Source organism: Sprattus sprattus (assembly GCF_963457725.1).
Source record: "Sprattus sprattus genome assembly, chromosome: 9".
Classification (NCBI taxonomy): domain Eukaryota; kingdom Metazoa; phylum Chordata; class Actinopteri; order Clupeiformes; family Clupeidae; genus Sprattus; species Sprattus sprattus.
The window spans coordinates 24843727-24851958 of NC_137928.1; the positions used below are offsets into that span (position 1 = coordinate 24843727).

The 8232-nt window shown below is 39.2% G+C and overlaps 1 protein-coding gene across 1 annotated transcript in view; it reads right to left on the reverse strand.

Moving 5' to 3' along the window:
* Positions 1-5606: 5606 nt before the first annotated feature.
* The window catches only part of pid1 (phosphotyrosine interaction domain containing 1), a 28402-nt gene continuing 25776 nt past the window's right edge, over positions 5607-8232 (reverse strand). Inside the window, exon 3 of the mRNA XM_080844816.1 lies at positions 5607-8232. This exon is cut by the window's right edge and continues 1771 nt beyond it. The gene's annotated coding sequence lies outside the window, so the exon portion shown is untranslated.

The following is an 8232-nucleotide window of genomic DNA, read 5'->3' on the forward strand; positions in this document are numbered from 1 at the left end:
TTATATAACAAGCAGCTTCATTGGAAGAACCATGAACCAGCAAAAATTGTGAGGTAGTTTTTATTTTATTTGACTCAGAAGTCACAAGTGGGCTTATATGGTACGTGGGCTTAATAGGTATGTTAACCCTATCTGTATTTGCTATCCGTATCAGATTGACAAACTAGGCTCCATGTAAACGACCTCTAAAAGATTTGATTGGTGTGAAAAGTAAATCCGATTCGGAGGCCCTAGACTTCGTGTGCATAGCACCTAAGAGATATTGCAGTCTAGTGAGACGCATGTACAATACACATTAAGGGTTGTTACAATATGTTGTCATGAAAACACCCATGAACACAGTTTTTCATCGATCAAACTGATTTTGGAGAAGCAGTGTATAATGAGCTGATAGACAACACATGGGGAAACATTAATACCACTTCTTCAGGGGGTTATCAAACATTATTGTGAATTACGAACAGTTACGTGGATTTATGGAAACAGCCGCTCGACAGCGCCTTGTCTGCTGCAACCAATTACAAAACAAACTGCCTCCAACAATATCTGTTAGACCTATGCGCAAAGTAACTTATTCTTTTAACGACATTGACGCGAAAAAATACATTTCAAGTAGCATTAGGCGTATTATAAAACGTAACATGCATGACGTTTAGAATGACATTCTACGGTAAGAAACAATAGCAGAGCTGTGCACACCTCACCAAATGCTGACCAAGTGGTTATCCAGCTTTTGCTACCTGTTGCACTCATGACTGCTGAGAGATCGCTGCTTGAAAAGCAGGACGTGAACTATGGCAGTTGACAGTATATCAGACAGTATACCAGACAGTAAACGCTATGTGATTAGCCCCTGGTGGGCATCATTGCCGTTGGGCTGGGGGTCAGAGACGTAGCGTTCTCCTGAACACTCTTCGCCACAAATCCAAATGAAGATAATTTTGGCAGTTTTGTCACCGCTGCGCGTCGGGCCTAACAACTCCCTCGAACAAGTACATTATTGACGATACCGTACTGCCTCTCGAACCTTATTGCTTAAATAAAAACGAGACTCGTTTCATTCAGAAAAAGGCAAATTAGGCTAAATTAATTATTTGCTGTTGTCAAGACTGACTATTGTTAAAATGGTTATTATTGGGCAAGTGATAGCTCATATTTGTGAATAACTGTCACCAGGGCGGTTCTAGCAAATTGGAGGCCCTGGGCAAAGAACAATGTTGAGGCCCCCCCCCCCCCAAAAAAAGAAATCGTTTTAATGTTATGTGGAACTGACATTTATTGTGAGTATATGACTTTAACAATTAAACAGTTGTAAATTATTTTAATTATGAGGTTTTGAGTGCAGTGTTTTAGTAGTGTAACTTTTTTATTTCTTGATCAAAACAATGTTACTTGTTACATTTGATTAATGCTTTATAGTTCTGTTTCTGAATGTTTTCAACTGAAACTTCCAAATGTGTACAGGTCCTGTTTTAACCATTTCAATTCTCTCTCTATCTGTTAATTGTCACGCCAGGGGTCTTCACTAACCAGTGTATCTCCACCATTGATGTACTCACATTGTTGACATCACCGCTGTCGTTATCAGCCAGCTGTGCTTGAGCTGTGTTCATGACCATGGCAGTATCATGCGTGTCGTCGTCAGTGCGGGTGTGACAGTGTCTCGGATATGGGCAGCTGTGGTACATGATGGCTCACCGTTTGTAGAAGCAAAGCAGGCAGAGCTAGTTGGTGTCACTACAAGCTGTTTGTCTGCTGCTGTTGCTAGCAATCGCTAAACTTGGCTTAGCCGCACTTGAAACATTATCAGATGAACTCGACACATTATCAGATATTTCTTCCACTTCCACGGACGAATTCCTTGATAGGAAATTGTGTGTTACCTTAGGTAATTTCTCCCTGAACTTGTCATCCTGCCCTTTCCTCTTTCTTTACTCGCTGCTACTTAAAAAACGTTTCACGCTTAACTTTGCGACCACATCACCACACGAAAAATTGTCAGTGACAGAAAAGTCACGTGACCTGAAATCATTTGTTCCATGATGGAAGATACATTTTGATCTGTTACTGAAAAGAAAATAATCGTTTTTCATGCTTATTATGAATTGTCATTATTTTGCAATGCCAATTGATTTATTTTAATTAGCAAAAAAAATCGGAAATACGACGAGGCCCCCCTGGTGGCCGAGGCCCTGGGCAACTGCCCGGTTTGCCCGTTCGTCCGGTCCGCCCCTGACTGTCACTGTAACTGAAAAATGTTTGCGAATTGATGGGACTGGATCATACACCATTTTCGATGTGTGGGCGAGCATGCCGGGGGGCCGGTCTGTTCTTCAACGACTCTCTTCCGCGTTGAGATTGAGGACGGGCCCCCTTTCGCCACGGGCCCTAGTGCAGCTGCTCTCCCTGCCACTGACAAAACTACATTGCAGGTACTGCCCTTAACTTCCAACACTGGATGCACGGGATACTTTATGGGTGCAATTCTGAGTTTAGCCAGAGGAGGTCAGTATGCCTAATGTAAAGTAACAATTTACCTGATCAGCAGCCATTTTGACCAGATTTGTGAAAAGACTAACCTTATTACAGTTTTTCCCAATCGTTTTCAGGAATTTAGCGAATCATGGGTCAACTTCATCTAATGCTCACATCTTCTTTGCACAGCAAGAGTCTTCTCTGGCGAATGGGTTATCCATTTCTCATTGCTTTCACACAAATTTCTTTGAGTTTTAACACACTTTTCAAAACAGTTTACACACTTCTCAGAGAAAGACACAAAACCTAATTGAATAACCATGTCAACACATTGCAGACACTTAGTAGCAGCCTACTGGCACTGCTCTCTATATTCTAAATACCGTCAGCACCTGTGTGAACTCTCTGTGCAAAACTAATCAAGCAGTTCTCAACCTCTAAAAAAGGGTTAATAGATTGAAGTTGATACCAAGCATGTATCGAGGAGGCCACCACCAACAACCTCAGGATGAGGACAAGGAAGAGGTTGTGGTAGAGGTAGAGGGGCCCCTGTCAGGGGACGTGGCATTTGTGTAAGATGCTCAAATGAAATTAGAGCAAGAGTGAATCATGACCTCTCCATGAGAGAGGCTGGCCAAAGGGTTCTTTCAAACCTGAGCTACTGTGGCATAAATTGTTTGTACGTTCAGCAATGACAATGACACTTTGCTGGCCTTCACAGTCAATATAATGTACTGTGTTTCACTGTATTTGCAGTCTTGGCAACAACAATTTCTATACTTTTGTGAAGTATGTTGTCACAATACAATGTAAAGTTACAGTATTTACAAGATATACTGTCAAATTCTGATTACTTTACGTTTATTGTAACAGTATTTACAGCCTAGTGTGCTATTTTTACAGAATCAACACACTGGCCCACACTGGTGGCAGGGGGAGATTGTTCACTGCAGAACAGAGTTGACCTTTTCACTGTATATTGAAACCTGTCATTTTGACGTGCAGAATATACATGTGGAAAAAGGACTGCAATGCTGTAAATATTTTTTGTGTCAGAATCTTAGGCATTTTGTGCACAGTAGAACAAATGTTACGTAATCAATGGTGTTGACAGGTCCTTGATTAGAATATATGATATAGTGTTTAGCAATACAAAAAAAAGAACTACAAAATGTTCAGATTTCGAATACTTTCTGACAGTATATTCCCTAAGTAAGAGTGCTCAGTACAAAACCCAAATTGTAGTACGTTGTCAGTGGTAAAATAGTCAATACTGTGAGGGTGTTGCACAAAAGTTGAAGTGATGGTTTCATAGGTTGATATTGAAAGCTGTATTTTGAGTTTTGCTATCCATTGTTAAATAAATAAGAAAACATACATTTTCAATTGAGCACAAATTGTAGGTTTTGAAGGAAATGTTTAGTTTTGATGGGTGTGTGATACGTTTTTGAGAAGGTAGTGTCATTCTGCAAACATAGGCTAGGCTATAGTGTTTTGGTCATTTTGACTTCTGTTAAGGGCTGTGTATGAGCTGTTTTGAAAAAGTACACAGTGATTGGAAAAATTCGCCAAAGCGATTGAGAAAAACTGTAACCATGTCTGGATGTTCAACTATCAGTATCCTGGCTTTTAATGTTCCTCTGGCGGTTCACTACACTGAGTAGGCTACCTACAGACAGGCAATATGTGCAATGTAGGCATTGAAGCTAAATCATCTGCTATTCTCTTCATCTTCAAACAGAGCAATATTATATTTATGGGCTCTAGTCATGTTTTAGTGGCTGATTCTAGCGTATAACTTGTGGACCAGTCTTCTTGTCCCATTGAGTTTATTTTACTTGTGAAGTTTTACTCATGGTGAATTTCATGACTGCTTCTCAGACTGCTGTATATGGAAAATACTGCTATGACATCATTTTAACCAACAGTTATATCAAATATAAAGTAACAGAACGATGTGAATTGACAGTACTTTCACATTTTGAGTTTAGCTTCAACATATTCAGTGTGTAACAGCAGAAAGTTAGAAGCTGTGAATGTTATTATTTTCCTATTGCTGAAATGATAATTGTTTAGCTTGATACTATAGCCTACCGTTCGAGTTCAAATTCAGCTACGAGACAGCTAGCCTTGTGAGGATAGCTATTAGAAGACAGGCTTGCTATCGAGTTATCGTAGGCCTTTATCTTAGAACTATTACAGCAGTTTAATTCAATTAACATTAACTACTGAACTATCGTGTGTTCATCTCTTTAAAAGGGTTCGTTGAACGGTAATTTAAATAGTGAAATTTTATGTTCAACGCATTTAATTTAATAATAGCCTGTTCATTTGTAACGCGTCATTGCCATCTAGTGGTTGTTTGCAGTAATGTTGCTGCAATGTTAATGACTTAAGTAAAAAAAAAAAAAAAAAAAATCAATATCTTTCCAGGACCACACTCACATATAAACATACATTTAAACAAATACTGCCAACATATACACAAACATTCATCACCAAAGGAAGATTAAAGGAGGATGAGGAGTAAATCTGTGTCCTGTGGTTCTCTGACCGGAAGCACAATTCAATATCTCGCCAAGAACCCTTTAACCTGGAGGCCCCATCCCTCATAACATGGCCAATTACGGCTGCTGGAATAGAACAAATGTTTGCATTGATAAAAGCTTGCGCGTGCTAACTGAGGTCTTTTGATTCAGAGATTACGTTTTGGAAGATTTTCTTAGATTATAGAGAGGTGCTCTGTGCATGACCACAGAACTACATAGTGCATATCCTGGATGACCAGTGGTGATGTCAGGTGTGTTGATCTGTCCTATAAATGACCATGTATCATCAAAGGGATTTTGAAGATGATACTAAAGCTAGCTGCCTATAACAACATACCTCAAAGAGTGACAAATGTTTTGTATAGTTTTGCTTTTTTCACAGGTCTTAAGAGAGGCAAAAGGAATTCACTAAGCACACGTATGAAGTTAAGTCTGAGAAGAAAATTGGAACTGGATTCCAGAGTTAGTGTGTGTCTTTGTGTAGAAATAAAATGACACGAAGACCACACCTTGGTAAATACTTTATATGATTGTTTTTGTCTTTATCTTTGCAAATACTGTATAGAAAACACATGACGGTAACAGTTTTTGTTTAAAGCGCATCAGAGCATGGAGACAGACAGAGATGACAACATACATGTACAGATTTACAAAACAAATCAAACAAAAACACGAATCCACAAATAAAAACAGTCTTTCTGCGTACATCAACCCCTGCACCCACCCATCACACACACAAACACACACACACACAGTCTAGGCTCCAACTCCAAAGCCTCCAGCTCCTCAAAATCGCTTTCTACATATTCACAGTTGGCAGTAAAATACCCTTAGACTCGTAATTTTTTTCTGTTACTAAAATGTATGTTTTTATGTCACTCATACTCTAGTGTGACGGAGCCAGACGTGAGGTCACAGGCTGGAGACAACTTGTTTAAATTGTGAACCAGAAATCAGTTTAAAATGGTCTCTAACAGGGCTATACCTACAGCTTTTTTCCTCTAAGAACTCTAACTTCAGTATGTCTCCATATTAAGAGCCAATGGTTTTGATTCCTCAATCCAGCTCTACCATAACAAGGCTTTTTGATTGGTTTAAATACCACTAAAGATGCAGTCCGCAATCTGGCGAAAGATTGTAAATATTTGATCTCCACACCTAATACAATTATACCCCTCCCACCTGTGCTCCTCAAGTAATGTGCTGATTGGCTGGAATTGTTTATGGCTTGGTCCTAGCCACTATGTTTACAGAGTTAGGAGTGTGTATGATCACAGGAGATGTCTTAAGCACACACACTTACACAGCTAGAGGACCATGAGGAGCATTTTGGTCAATTTGTCAAAAAAGTGTATTTAGTATGGAGAATAACAGATTGCACCTTTAAGTCTGTAATCGTTGCCTTCTACATTCAGTCCACATGGTGCCATGTATGCCTCCCGTCATGCATGTTAATACATGTTTGGCTAGGTGAGACTACTTATACCAATGTGTGTCTTACTGATTTTTGGAGACAGATAGATTCTTGTATTTACATGAGCTTATTGAATGCATTCTCAAATACACGTAAATATATATACTTTTTATTATATATATATATATATATTTATAGATTCATATATGCTTGTGTGTGCTTGTTGCTGCTGTCCACGGTACTCATCTCTGGGAAAACTTTGGCTAGTTTCAGATTTCCCATTTTTAAACTGAGGGATATTGACACAATACAACCTTTGTTGTACTGTTGGTTGACTTATGGCATCTTTACCCAACCACGAGCCTAAGCTTCCCAAGTAACAGCGGCTGAAACAGCTTTTTGTGAGTTTGTGTGTGTGAGTGTGTGTGTGTTTGTGAAGTGAACATGCATGTGTTAGCGTAGCCTCACAGAGACGAAAGCAACACAGACTGACGTTTTCCCATTTTGAACTGGCACCAGGTGTCATTGAGATAGCTGACTATGCTGAAAGTGTACACACACACACACACACACACACATTCTGCCTTTCTGCCTACCAGCAATTGATGATGAAAAAGAAACAACATAAAACACAGATTCAACAATAACACCATTTCTTACGTGTCTACTGAAGGTTGCAGCACGCTTGGACCTGTCATACATTCAGCAGAGGATAGGTGTAGGTTGAGTATGATAAGAACTTGAGAAGAGAGAGAGAGAGAACGTGTTTGTGTGTGTGTGTGTGTGTGAATAAGGTGGAGAGAGTTGGGTAGGTCTCAGCCCCTTTGAACCTGTTTCTGATGCTTTCTGCCATAAAACCCTTCTTCACAGATTAACTAGGAAGGTTTATGGTGCGTAACAGGCCATAAGTATGGGTAGGACTTCAATTCAGATTCTCTTGAGAACAATAGTTGTGCTTGCTCTGAGCTAATCACAATGACACGGAGTTCTCTAAAGCTCTATTAACGGACCTTGATTATTCAACCACTAAGGCTAAATCTCCGAAGTAAACAAAATTCCTGATGAGTTATGCAATAAAACTTTTGAAGTATTTAATTCTTGTGCTACTTATGTAACATTTACAACTGTTCACACCTCAGCAGGCCAATGCAAAGAGTGCGTGAATGACTTGAGTTGGAACCAAATGAAAAATACTCAAGGTCACGTTGTACGGCACCAAGAGATAACAACTAAATTGGAAACATTGGCATTAGAAAAAAATCTGCTTTTATCTTCATTACAACTTAACCGAAGTAATGACTGAATCAGCTTATTGTATTATAGAATCGGTGATTTCAGGCCTAATCTGGATTTACAAAAACTGCAATTTTTTGACTACTGCAACAATCTTTTTGCTGGTGTTCTCAAAAAAAGACCATAAGACAGATACTGGTCCTGCAAGAATTCTAACAAAGACCAAGTTATCCATGCATTGGACTACCACACTTAGATCCCAATAATGGCTTCCAGTTGATTAAAGACATAGAAAAGACTTAAAAGTGCTCCTTCTCATTTATCAATCACCCAAACAATAGCTTAAGGCCCCACACAATTACCAATGTATTCTTCCAATTAAAGAAATCAAACCAAGCAAGGTCATGGTTTTGTAAATATTTATGTATAACAGCCTGAATGGCTACTGTGTATGACACAGGCTTTCCAAATGACTTGCCTTGCACTCCTTAAAGTGGGGGTGCAATTAAGAACCCTTGTGAGTTCTTTGGCTTCATCAGTTCAAGAAAAGTAGTTCTCAAT